Raw genomic sequence first — 13,172 nt, forward strand, 5'->3', positions numbered from 1 at the left:
AGCCTACATCCAGGTGCTCAGAGGACTTTTTTTTTTGTCATATTGAAATGTGAGAATGGATCTCTGTGATAATATGAAGTATAAAAAGATATTTACAAAGGTTATAAAACGATTTCATTAAATGTTGTCAGCCAGTGCATCACAGTAGTTGTGTCTTTTATTACCCCACATATACTTGGCACAGTTTGAGGCATGTCTGCAACATCCAATACTGAAATAATTTTTTAAAAAATGCAAAGGCAGGAAAAATGGGTGGAAGGAAGGTTATGCTATAGGTTAGAAAGATTAAGGCATTTTGGAGTGTTGTAGCTTGGGCGGGGTGGGGAGGGGTGGGAATCAGATACACAGAAGATCAAATGCAAGCATCAGTGTATGTAATCTTTCTACACCCCTACTCCCTCCCCCCAAAAAGTCTCAAGTCTGCAGAAGAATCTGAAATCTATCTATTCTATATAACACATTGGAGGATTTTTTTTAAAAAACCCAAATAGCAGAAGAAATAATGCCCTCTGAGTGAAATGAAACTGCAATCTTTTAAAATAACCTCATTTTGGTACCTCACTCCACTTAAATTACAGCGTACAAACTGTTCTTCCTCACCTATGTGCTAGGGAAAGCGTGGGCAGATTGGAGATTATTTACATTGTTGGCTGGAGTGTCCTAGTGTTCAACAATTCTGATCCTCAGTTATTACTCACATTAATGCAATTCCAAGAGTTGATATTTTGGCAATCCAAGAACATCTTTTCTTAAACAATTGGATCACTCATAAATATACTTCTGCAACTATTGACAGAGCCCTATTATTATTGTCTCCAGTGAAAACATGCATTGCTAGGAATTGGAAAAGCCCATCATTCCCTTCCCTTACTCAGTGGAATAACAAAATTTGGGAGTTTTATATGATGGAAAATTGACTGATAATCTTAATTCACTTGACGGCTGTGAAACACCTTCCAATTTTAATACTATATGGTTTCCTGTACTGGAATATTTTTTTTTTAATTTATTTATCTGGGATTTATATCCCGCCCTTCCCACCGAGTGGCTCTGGGCGGCTTACAACATATATAAAACTAACATAAAAGTATAAAATTACACTTTAAATTAACATTTCACAATATATAATTAAAATCAAACATTTGTTATAACTATACATCATTAAAACAGCCAGCAGTCGTGGAGCTACACTCTATTCAGCTTCAGATAAAAATTCAGTATACAATATACAGCATTCAGTAGTCAGTATACAGGGCCGTTAGTCGTGGGCCAGCCGGAAGAGGACTGTCTTACAGGCCCTGCGGAATTGGGTGAGATCCCGCAGGGCCCTTACCTCCTCCGGCAGCTGGTTCCACCAAAATGGAGCCATTACAGAGAAGGCCCGGTCTCTTGTGATCTTCAAGCGGGCCTCCTTTGGCCCGGGGACAACCAAAAGATTTTGAGATCCCGATCTCAGTGCTCTCTGGGGAACATGCGGGGAGAGACGGTCCCTCAGGTAGGCAGGTCCTAGACCATATAGGGCTTTAAAGGTAATAACCAGCACCTTGTATCGAACTCGGTAGGATATTGGCAGCCGGTGCAGCGCCCAAAGTCCCGGCTGAATGTGCTCCCACCTTGGGAGCCCCAATAACAACCGGGCGGCGGCGTTCTGCACCAGCTGCAATTTCCGGGTTCGACACAGGGGCAGCCCCATGTAGAGGGCATTGCAGTAGTCCAGCCTCGAGGTGACCGTAGCATGGATCACCGTTGCTAGATCGTCGCGTTCCAGGAAGGGAGCCAGCTGTCTAGCCCGCCTAAGATGGAAGAATATCTAACTGCTCAACAAGAAATCCCTAAAATGGTTAATGATTTACACCAGGGGTGTCGAATTCATTTGTTATGAGGGCCGGATCTGACACAAATAAGACCTTGTTGGGTCGGGACGGGCCATGTGTGTACCTATTTAAGATTAGGTAGCAGAGATATAAACTTTATAAAGGACACAAACGCCATTAAATAAATATTTTAAAAAACAAAACGTGCTTAAAATGTTAACACTTGTTGGTCTTAAAGGTGCTTTCTTTATATTTTTCCCAGGAAACCGGGCTAAGGAAGCTCTGGCTCTTTCCTTCCTTCCCCAGGGGACCAGGAGGGGGAGGAGCCTCAGCCAATAGAAGGAAGAGAGGCTTGGCTCAATAGCTCTGCTGTGCAATTAAGCAAGCCTTGCAAAGCAAACTATTCTGCAGAAGGAAGCAAGGTACAGCGAGAAGGAAGCCAGTTTTTCAGGGGCCTGATAGGAGCCCTCCGGGGGCCTGATTCAGCCCCCAGACTACATGTTTGACACCCCTGATTTACACCTATGGTAGAATGTGGGCACTGTTTATTTATATTATAATACCTTCCTTTGAAGTACATGTTATTATATATATATATAATATATATATATATATGTAGACATCTAGACAATATCAGCATATTCATTTTTTATTTATAATTGTATTATTTATAATTGTACTGTTTCATGATTTAAAACCAATAAACAGTTAATTTACGAAAATAACGCCCTCTACAATGAGGTAGATTTAAACCCTGCCCTTCACTCAGAGTTGCTTACAATTTTGTTCCCTTCTTCTCTCCATAACAGACTCCCTGTTAAGCAGGTGGGGCTGAGAGATCTCTTTTGAGAATTGCTTTTGAGAGAACAGTTCTGAGAGGATTTGTGACTGACCTAAGGTCACCCAGCTGATTGAACGTGGAGGAGGAGTGGGGAATCGATTCCAGTTCTCCAGATTAGAGTCAGCTGCTCTTAATCCACTACACCAAATTGGCTTCAAGTTTGTGGGCTCTAAGTCTGGTCACTGCAGAGTTGCTTGGCAAGGGCAACAATATAGCCAGCCTTCAAGCCTTGGTTTCTGTCATTAAAGGGCAAGGGGGAGGGCCCTTTTGGGGACTGGTTGAGGAAAGACTCATCAGAGCCAGGCCCGATAGCAACCACTGAGTGACCTGATATGACTTGCATGACTGATCTAGGATTGGCTGCTTTCTCCCATTCAACAACAGATACCCCACAAATGCTAGCATGATGCAGTGGTTAGAATATCAGACAAAACTGTGGGAGGGCCCAGATTCAGATCTCTACTCTGCTGTGGATGGCATTTACACATGCTCAGCCTCCTTATGTTGTAAGGGAAAAAACGGAGAGGAGAATGACGTAAGCTGTACTGTGTCCCCATTGTGGGGAAAGGCGGGGTATAGCTGAAGTAAATACAAAATAAATACAGCTGAAGGTGGGGAGGCAGACAAAAAGAAGGCTGGTGGGCGGATAGGAAGGAGAGAAGGAAGCAGGGAAAGGTTGCCAGGAGGAAGTGAGGAAACAGGGGAGGGGGATACAAGTGAAAGGGAGGTGTCCTCTGCAAATCCATACACGTCCCCCACCATGCAAGCACGCCCAGCACTGCACACCTGGGCCATCGTTTTCCCAGATAAAAGCCACTCAGGGGAAGAAAGGAGGGAAAAGACCAAAGGGGCAGATAAAATAGGCTAGCTGGTAGCCCTGACCTGGATAGCCCAGGCAAGCCCATTCCTGTCAGATCTCAGAAGCTAAGCAGGGTCGACTGTGGTTAGTACTTGGATGGGAGACCTCCTTGCTGTCAGGATGGCAGGGGCAGGCTCGATTCAGCCTGAACAGCCTCCAGATCCCCAGTAGGGGTCAGTCACCAGGGGTCACCATGACTTCCAGGTGCAGACACACACACACAAACGCACTAAAGAAAATGCAAAACAAAATAGGCTGGCTATAGGTGGGAAGGAGAGAAGAAAGCAGAGAAAGGCAAGAGGCAACAGAGACATTCAGGGCAACAGGAAAGAAATGAGAGAGGGGGAAATGAGAGGCCCCCAACCACTCCTTGAACGTACATGGGAAGGGGGGTGTTCCATATACAAAAGGGAAGGAAAATGGCTCCCTTTACTTTTGCATATGAAACCCCCTAAACCAGGGGTGTTGATCTCATTTGTTATGACGGCTGGATCGGACATAAATGAGACCTTGTTGGGCCGGGCCATGCTGAGCCGGGCCATGTGTGTACCTATTCAAGATTAGGTGGCAGAGATATAAACTTTATCAAGGACACAGACAAAAGCAATTAAAGATTAAAAAAACAAACAAATCTTAAAACATTAGCACTTAGTCTTGAAGGCGCTTTCTTTGTATCTCTCCTGTGTGATCCTGGGAACTGGGCAAAGGAAGCTCTGGTTCTTTCCTTCCTTCCCCAGGGGACCAGGAGGTGGAGGAGCCTCAGCCAATAGAAGGAAGAGAGGCTTGGCTCTCCAAGGGAGGAGCCTCAGCCAATGGAGAAAATAAGAACTTTTGCTCTGTAGCTCCTGGGCAAGCCTGGGAAAGCAAGCTGTGATGCAGAAGGAAGCAAGAGAGAGGGAGAAGGAAGCAAATAGCAGCCAGTTGCTCAGGGGCCTGATAGGAGCCCTCCGAGGGCCTGATTCGGCCCCGGGGGCACATGTTTGGCATCCCTACCCTAAACAATGTACTTTTTTCACAAATTCCAAACTGAGCCCCAGCTATGCCGTTTTAACACTAACTGAAGCAACATATTTTCTTTCTGAGTATCACCGATTGATTAAAACTGATTTTTAAAACTATATTAATAGTCTAATGCGACAGCTGCCGCAATTGTTCTTTTTGCTCTCTAGCTTCTGTCTGTTTTATGTAAACTGTACAAATTTGTCTGGCCCTTTGTTCGTAACGCTTCAGGTCTGCTGGTAAATGTAACTCGAAGGCATTTTTAAAAAACAAATCATGCAGGGTATAGAGAAAAGGTGCTAGTAATCAGAGACCACCGATGGAACCGATTGACAGAAAGCCATTTTTCACTCAGTGCATTATTAGCACTGGGATAGCTCTCTCAGCTCCACCCACCTCACAGGGTGTCTCTTGTGGGGGAGGTAGGTAAAGGAGATTGTGAGCCGCTCTGAGACTCTTCGGAGTGGAGGGCGGAATATAAATCCAATATCTTCATTTACCTCACAGGGTGTCTGTTGTGGGGGAGGAAGGGAAAGGAGATTGTGAGCCGCTCTGAGACTCTTTGGAGTGGAGGGCAGGATATAAATCCAATATCTTCTTCTACCTCATAGGGTGTCTGTTGTGGGGGAGGAAGGTAAAAGAGATTTTGAGCCGTTCTGAGACTCTTCAGAGTGGAGGGCGGGATATAAATCCAATATCATCATCATCATCTTCTTCTATATGCACTTAAGTGTCGTTGAGTGTATTTTGGTTTATTCCAGGATGAAAGAACTTGACTTAGAAGATGTTGCAGAAGAGCATTTACACTGGATTGTAACAAAAAGCTGGTAACCCTGGAAGAATTTTAGGAAGGATTACTCCTGAGGAAGTCCATTGACGAAATGAGCCTACATCCGGGTGCTCATAGGACTTTTTTTTTTGTCATATTGAAATGTGAGAATGGATCTCTGTGATAATATGAAGTATAAAAAGTTATTTACAAAGGTTATAAAACGATTTCATTAAATGTTGTCAGCCAGTACATCACAGTAGTTGTGTCTTTTATTACCCCACATATACTTGGCACAGTTTGAGGCATGTCTGCAACATCCAATACTGAAATAATTTTTTAAAAAATGCAAAGGCAGGAAAAACGGGTGGAAGGAGGGTTATGCTATAGGTTAGAAAGATTAAGGCATTTTGGAGTGTTGTAGCTTGGGCGGGGTGGGGAGGGGTGGGAATCAGATACACAGAAGATCAAATGCAAGTATCAGTGTATGTAATCTTTCTACATCCCTACTCCCTCCCCGCAAAAAGTCTCAAGTCTGCAGAAGAATCTGAAATCTATCTATTCTATATAACACATTGGAGGATTTTTTTAAAAAAACCCAAATAGCAGAAGAAATAATGCCCTCTGAGTGAAATGAAACTGCAATCTTTTAAAATAACCTCATTTTGGTACCTCACTCCACTTAAATTACAGCGTACAAACTGTTCTTCCTCACCTATGTGCTAGGGAAAGTGTGGGCAGATTGGAGATTATTTACATTGTTGGCTGGAGTGTCCTAGTGTTCAACAATTCTGATCCTCAGTTATTACTCACATTAATGCAATTCCAAGAGTTGATATTTTGGCAATCCAAGAACATCTTTTCTTAAACAATTGGATCACTCATAAATATACTTCTGCAACTATTGACAGAGCCCTATTATTATTGTCTCCAGTGAAAACATGCATTGCTAGGAATTGGAAAAGCCCATCACCCCCTTCCCTTACTCAGTGGAACAACAAAATTTGGGAGTTTTATATGATGGAAAATTGACTGATAATCTTAATTCACTTGACGGCTGTGAAACACCTTCCAATTTTAATACTATATGGTTTCCTGTACTGGAATATCTAACTGCTCAACAAGAAATCCCTAAAATGGTTAATGATTTACACCAGGGGTGTCGAATTCATTTGTTATGAGGGCCGGATCTGACACAAATAAGACCTTGTTGGGTCGGGACGGGCCATGTGTGTACCTATTTAAGATTAGGTAACAGAGATATAAACTTTATAAAGGACACAAACGCCATTAAATAAATATTTTAAAAAACAAAACGTGCTTAAAATGTTAACACTTGTTGGTCTTAAAGGTGCTTTCTTTATATTTTTCCCAGGAAACCGGGCTAAGGAAGCTCTGGCTCTTTCCTTCCTTCCCCAGGGGACCAGGAGGGGGAGGAGCCTCAGCCAATAGAAGGAAGAGAGGCTTGGCTCAATAGCTCTGCTGTGCAATTAAGCAAGCCTTGCAAAGCAAACTATTCTGCAGAAGGAAGCAAGGTACAGCGAGAAGGAAGCCAGTTTTTCAGGGGCCTGATAGGAGCCCTCCGGGGGCCTGATTCAGCCCCCAGACTACATGTTTGACACCCCTGATTTACACCTATGGTAGAATGTGGGCACCGTTTATTTATATTATAATACCTTCCTTTGAAGTACATGTTATTATATATATATTTTATATATATATATATGTAGACATCTAGACAATATCAGCATATTCATTTTTTATTTATAATTGTATTATTTATAATTGTACTGTTTCATGATTTAAAACCAATAAACAGTTAATTTACGAAAATAACGCCCTCTACAATGAGGTAGATTTAAACCCTGCCCTTCACTCAGAGTTGCTTACAATTTCGTTCCCTTCTTCTCTCCATAACAGACTCCCTGTTAAGCAGGTGGGGCTGAGAGATCTCTTTTGAGAATTGCTTTTGAGAGAACAGTTCTGAGAGGATTTGTGACTGACCTAAGGTCACCCAGCTGATTGAACGTGGAGGAGGAGTGGGGAATCGATTCCAGTTCTCCAGATTAGAGTCAGCTGCTCTTAACCCACTACACCAAATTGGCTTCAAGTTTGTGGGCTCTAAGTCTGGTCACTGCAGAGTTGCTTGGCAAGGGCAACAATATAGCCAGCCTTCAAGCCTTGGTTTCTGTCATTAAAGGGCAAGGGGGAGGGCCCTTTTGGGGACTGGTTGAGGAAAGACTCATCAGAGCCAGGCCCGACAGCAACCACTGAGTGACCTGATATGACTTGCATGACTGATCTAGGATTGGCTGCTTTCTCCCATTCAACAACAGATACCCCACAAATGCTAGCATGATGCAGTGGTTAGAAGATCAGACAAAACTGTGGGAGGGCCCAGATTCAGATCTCTACTCTGCTGTGGATGGCATTTACACATGCTCAGCCTCCTTATGTTGTAAGGGAAAAAACGGAGAGGAGAATGATGTAAGCTGTACTGTGTCCCCATTGTGGAGAAAGGCGGGGTATAGCTGAAGTAAATACAAAATAAATACAGCTGAAGGTGGGGAGGCAGACAAAAAGAAGGCTGGTGGGCGGATGGGAAGGAGAGAAGGAAGCAGGGAAAGGTTGCCAGGAGGAAGTGAGGAAACAGGGGAGGGGGATACAAGTGAAAGGGAGGTGTCCTCTGCAAATCCATACACGTCCCCCACCATGCAAGCACGCCCAGCACTGCACACCTGGGCCATCGTTTTCCCAGATAAAAGCCACTCAGGGGAAGAAAGGAGGGAAAAGACCAAAGGGGCAGATAAAATGGGCTAGCTGGTAGCCCTGACCTGGATAGCCCAGGCAAGCCCATTCCTGTCAGATCTCAGAAGCTAAAAAGGGTCGACTGTGGTTAGTACTTGGATGGAAGACCTCCTTGCTGTCGGGATGGCAGGGGCAGGCTCGATTCAGCCTGAATAGCCTCCAGATCCCCAGTAGGGGTCAGTCACCAGAGGTCACCATGACGTCCAGGTGCAGACACACACACACAAACGCACTAAAAAAAATACAAAACAAAATAGGCTGGCTATAGGTGGGAAGGAGAGAAGAAAGCAGAGAAAGGCAAGAGGCAACAGAGACATTCAGGGCAACAGGAAAGAAATGAGAGAGGGGGAAATGAGAGGCCCCCAACCACTCCTTGAACGTACATGGGAAGGGGGGTGTTCCATATACGAAAGGGAAGGAAAATGGCTCCCTTTACTTTTGCATATGGAACCCCCTAAACCAGGGGTGTTGATCTCATTTGTTATGACGGCTGGATCGGACATAAATGAGACCTTGTTGGGCTGGGCCATGCTGAGCCGGGCCATATGTGTACCTATTTAAGATTAGGTAGCAGAGATATAAACTTTATCAAGGACACAGACAAAAACAATTAAAGATTTTTTTTTTAAAAACCCAAATCTTAAAACATTAGCACTTCGTCTTGAAGGCACTTTCTTTGTATCTCTCCTGTGTGATCCAGGGAACTGGGCAAAGGAAGCTTTGGCTCTTTCCTTCCTTCCCCAGGGGACCAGGAGGTGGAGGAGCCTCAGCCAATAGAAGGAAGAGAGGCTTGGCTCTCCAACGGAGGAGCCTCAGCCAATGGAGAAAATAAGAACTTTTGCTCTGTAGCTCCTGAGCAAGCCTGGGAAAGCAAGCTGTGATGCAGAAGGAAGCAAGAGAGAGGGAGAAGGAAGCAAATGGCAGCCAATTGCTCAGGGGCCGGATAGGAGCCCTCCGAGGGCCTGATTCGGCCCCGGGGGCACATGTTTGACATCCCTACCCTAAACAATGTACTTTTTTCCCAAATTCCAAACTGAGCCCCAGCTATGCCGTTTTAACACTAACTGAAGCAACGCATTTTCTTTCCGAATATCACCGACTGATTAAAACTGATTTTTAAAACTATATTAATAGTCTAATGCGACAGCTGCCGCAATTGTTCTTTTTGCTCTCTAGCTTCTGTCTGTTTTATGTAAACTGTACAAATTTGTCTGGCCCTTTGTTCGTAACGCTTCAGGTCTGCTGGTAAATGTAACCCGAAGGCATTTTTAAAAAACAAATCATGCAGGGTATAGAGAAAAGGTGCTAGTAATCAGAGACCACCGATGGAACTGATTGACAGAAAGCCATTTTTCACTCAGTGCATTATTAGCACATGGAAGTTATTGCCCCAAGAAATGGCCACGACCACGGGCTTAATTTAAGATAGCTTCAAAATACGTATTGAGACAAATTTCCGGAGCAGAGGGAGACAGAACTTTTGAGAGCTATTAGCCACAATGGTCCAACAAATCCTCCCTGTTAAAAGGCAGTCTACCTCTAATTATCGTTATTATATCCTGCGAATTTAGGGGGATGTATTTGTGAGTTTTCTGCATTGTGCAGGGGGTTGGACTAGATGATCCTGGAGGTCCCTTCCAACTCTATGATTCTATATCAGAAATCCTATAGAGAAAACTATGAACATTCCATGGAGAGAAACATGAGAGGCAGCAGAGATTGTATTTATTTAGGCTTCTATCTATTTAGGTCTTTCTCTCACGGACTGCTGCCTTGACATCAGATGCTGAAGCTCAAATACTTTGGCCACCAAATGAGGAGCACTTGCTGGAGAAGACCCTGATGCTGGGAAAGACAGAAGGCAAAAGAAGAAGGGGATGGCAAGAGATGAGATGAAAACATTGAAGAAGATATTGGATTTCTATCCTGCCCTATACTCTAAATCTCAGAGTCTCAGAGCAGTCACAATCTCCTTCACCTCCCCCCCCCCCCACAACAGACACCCTGTAAGGTGGGTGGGGCTAAGAGAGCTCTTGCAGAAGCTGCCTTTCAAGCATAGCTCAGCGAGAGCGATGGCTGACCCCAAGGCCAAAGGCCATTCCCGCAGCTGCAAGTGGAGGAGTGTGGAATCAAACCCGGTTCTCCCAGATAGGAGTCCGTGCACTTAACCACTATACCAAACTGGCTGGACAGTGTTACTGATGTAACTAACAGGAATTTGAGCAGACTTTGGAGAATGGTGGAAGACAGGAGGGCCTGGTATGACTTGGTCCATGGGGTTGCAAAGAGTCAGACTCAACTGTGCGACTGAACAACAACAACTATTTAGGTTTAATTCTGTATCTGACGAAGGAAACGCTGATCTCGAAAGCTGATCTTCTGAATATCTTTGTGAGTCTCTAAAGTGCTACTGAAGGCCAAGTGCAGAATAGATGTTTTTGAGCTGTGGTGCTGGAGAAGACTCTTGAGAGTCCCTTGGACTGCAAGAAGATCAAACCAGTCAGTCCTAAAGGAAATCACTCCTGACTGTTCCCTGGAAGGTCAGATGCTGAAGCTCAAATACTTTGGCCACCCAATGAGAAGGGAGCACTCACTGGAGAAGACCCTGATGCTGGGAAAGACAGAAGGCAAAAGAAGAAGGGGACGGCAAAAGATGAGATGGCTGGACAGCGTTACTGATGTAACTAACATGAATGTGAGCAGACTTCGGAGGATGGTGGAAGACAGGAGGACGTGGCGTGACTTTGTCCATGGGGTCGCAAAGAGTCAGACTCGACTGTGTGACCAACAACAAGGTGCTACTAAGGACTCAAAATTAACTATTTAGGATGTTTCTATGCTGTCTCTTTGGAGCCCTGCTTGAAGCGGCCTGCAATTAAGAAAACTAGGGGTCTGAGCAAGCACAAGAGGAAAATTCCATTCCCAGAAAACGCAGCCAATGCAGAGGACAGAAGATAATAGCAGGTATTTGAGAGAGCCCATTTCCCCTAATTGCTCCAAAGTGCCTTCTAAAGCGCTCGACTCCTCTTTACTTATTCAGACAACGCACAAGCGGCACTTCTGCGTCATTCGCCGAACGAGGAACGAGGCTTGGAGGGGGAACGGACAAAAGCCGCCCCCTCCAAAATCCATCCTGCCATCTGCAGGAATGAGTCACGGCTGACTCGCGGAGACCCCTAGTGAGGTTCTCGAGACAAGAAGGCGAACAGGGGTGGCTTTCCACTGCCTGCCTCTGCGTCACAACCCCAGACTTCCTTGGTGGTCTCCCATTCAAGCACTAACTAGGGCTGGCCCTGGCCTTCATGCACAAAAGCCCTTCCAAAAGCTAACTGCTCACACAGCACCATCAGGCAGGGACTGCTAATAGAACAGACGGTGCTGTTGTCCAAAGATTCTCAGGGCTTAAGACAGGTCCCCGGTCCAAGTGGGAGTTCTCCCACCCGGGAGGTTCCCAAGCCGGCCCACTGTGGTGGTGGGGAGGCTCCCCCAACATTGCTGGCGCGATGACATCACCCATGATGCCATCTAGGCATTTCCGGGAAAATTCTATGGTTTTCCCAGATGCTCTAGCAATTTGGGAGGGAAAACTCTATGGTACAATAGGTACCATAGAGTTTCCCCTCCCAAAATGCTAGAGCATCCGGGAAAACCATAGCGTTTCCCTGGAAATGCCTATAGCAGCCAGCGCACGTTGCCGGCACAATGATGTCACCCGTGGGTGATGTCATCGCGCCATGCATGCTTCACATGCAAGAAACAAGTCCTCCGCCAGAGGCTGAGGGGGACTTGGCAACCCTAGTTTAAGATCTTACCAAGCAGGGACAGATGTTTGAGAGCTGGTGTGGCATAGCAGTTAAGAGTGTCAGGCTAGTATCTGGGCAGTTTGAATCCCCACTTGTGCCATGGAACCTTGGGTCAGTCACACTCTCCCAGCTGAGCCTACCTCACAAGGTTGTTGTGAGGATAAAGTTAAGGAGAGAATAAGGACGTAAGCCACTTTGGGTCCCTATTAGGGGGGAAGAGGAAGAAGAGACAGAGATGGTGATGGAGGAGGTTGGATTTATACCCCACCCTTCACTATCCAAAGGAGTCTCAGAGCAGCTTACAAATCTCCTTTCCCTTCCCCTCCCCACAACAGACACCCTGTGATGTGAGGTAGGTGGGGCTGAGAGAGCTATGACAGAAACTGCTCTTGAGCAAAACAGCTGAGAGAACTTGTGACTGACTCAAGGCCACATCAGCTGGTGTATGTGGAGGAGTGGGGAATCAAACCTGGTTTTCCCAGATAAGAGTCCACTTACAATCTCCTTTACCTTCCTCCCCCACAACAGATACTCTGTGAGGCAGGTGAGGCCGAAAGAGCTCTCCCAGAAGCTGCCCTTTCGAGGACAACTCTTGCGAGAGTTGCGAGAGGCTGACCCAAGGCCATTCCAGCAGCTGCAAGTGGAGGAGTGGGGAATCAAACCCAGTTCTCCCAGATAAGAGCCCATGAACTGAACCACAACACCAACTGTCTCTCCCTGGGCACAAACCGAGTAAATAAATAAATCAGGAAGATGTTCCTTCAGATAACCAGGCTCTAAAGGATTTTGTAATGTAGTTTCAGCAGATCTTCTCAATAAGATAAGCAAGTCTGAATTATCCCATACCATCTTTGCCCCTATGTTCCTGCCCATGAACTCAGATTGCAAGAGAGGCCCTCTTGATTGTCCCATCAATCAAAGATGCCTATTTGTGGGAACATGAGACAGGGCCTTTCTGGTGGCAGCCCCATGATTTGGGAACAACCTCCCCAGGAAGCTGCCCCTGGCCCCACACTTCCAAACTTTAAGAGGAGGAAGAGGAAAATGAGAAGGAGGAGAAGTGTTGACTTTTATAACCTGGTTCCCCAGATTAGAGTCCACTGCTCTTATCCACTACACCAGGCTGGACGCTGAAAACTTTTATTTAGTGCTGCATTTAATTAAAGCAATTCAGAATTGCGATGTTAAATTTTGGCTTCCAGTTTTAAAATGTTTCTATGTACTTTATTAATATTGTAAGCCGCACTGAACTCCACTAGAAGAAGGTGGCTACATCCAA

At 45.3% G+C, this 13,172-nt stretch overlaps 1 protein-coding gene across 1 annotated transcript in view; it reads right to left on the bottom strand.

Annotated features, from left to right (window-relative positions):
- Positions 1 to 13,172, bottom strand: part of ADAM15 (ADAM metallopeptidase domain 15) — a 128,180-nt gene that overhangs the window by 93,008 nt on the left and 22,000 nt on the right. The gene's annotated exons all lie outside the window — the stretch shown is intronic.

The sequence above is a fragment of the Heteronotia binoei genome, chromosome 1 (assembly GCF_032191835.1).
Source record: "Heteronotia binoei isolate CCM8104 ecotype False Entrance Well chromosome 1, APGP_CSIRO_Hbin_v1, whole genome shotgun sequence".
Lineage (NCBI taxonomy): Eukaryota > Metazoa > Chordata > Lepidosauria > Squamata > Gekkonidae > Heteronotia > Heteronotia binoei.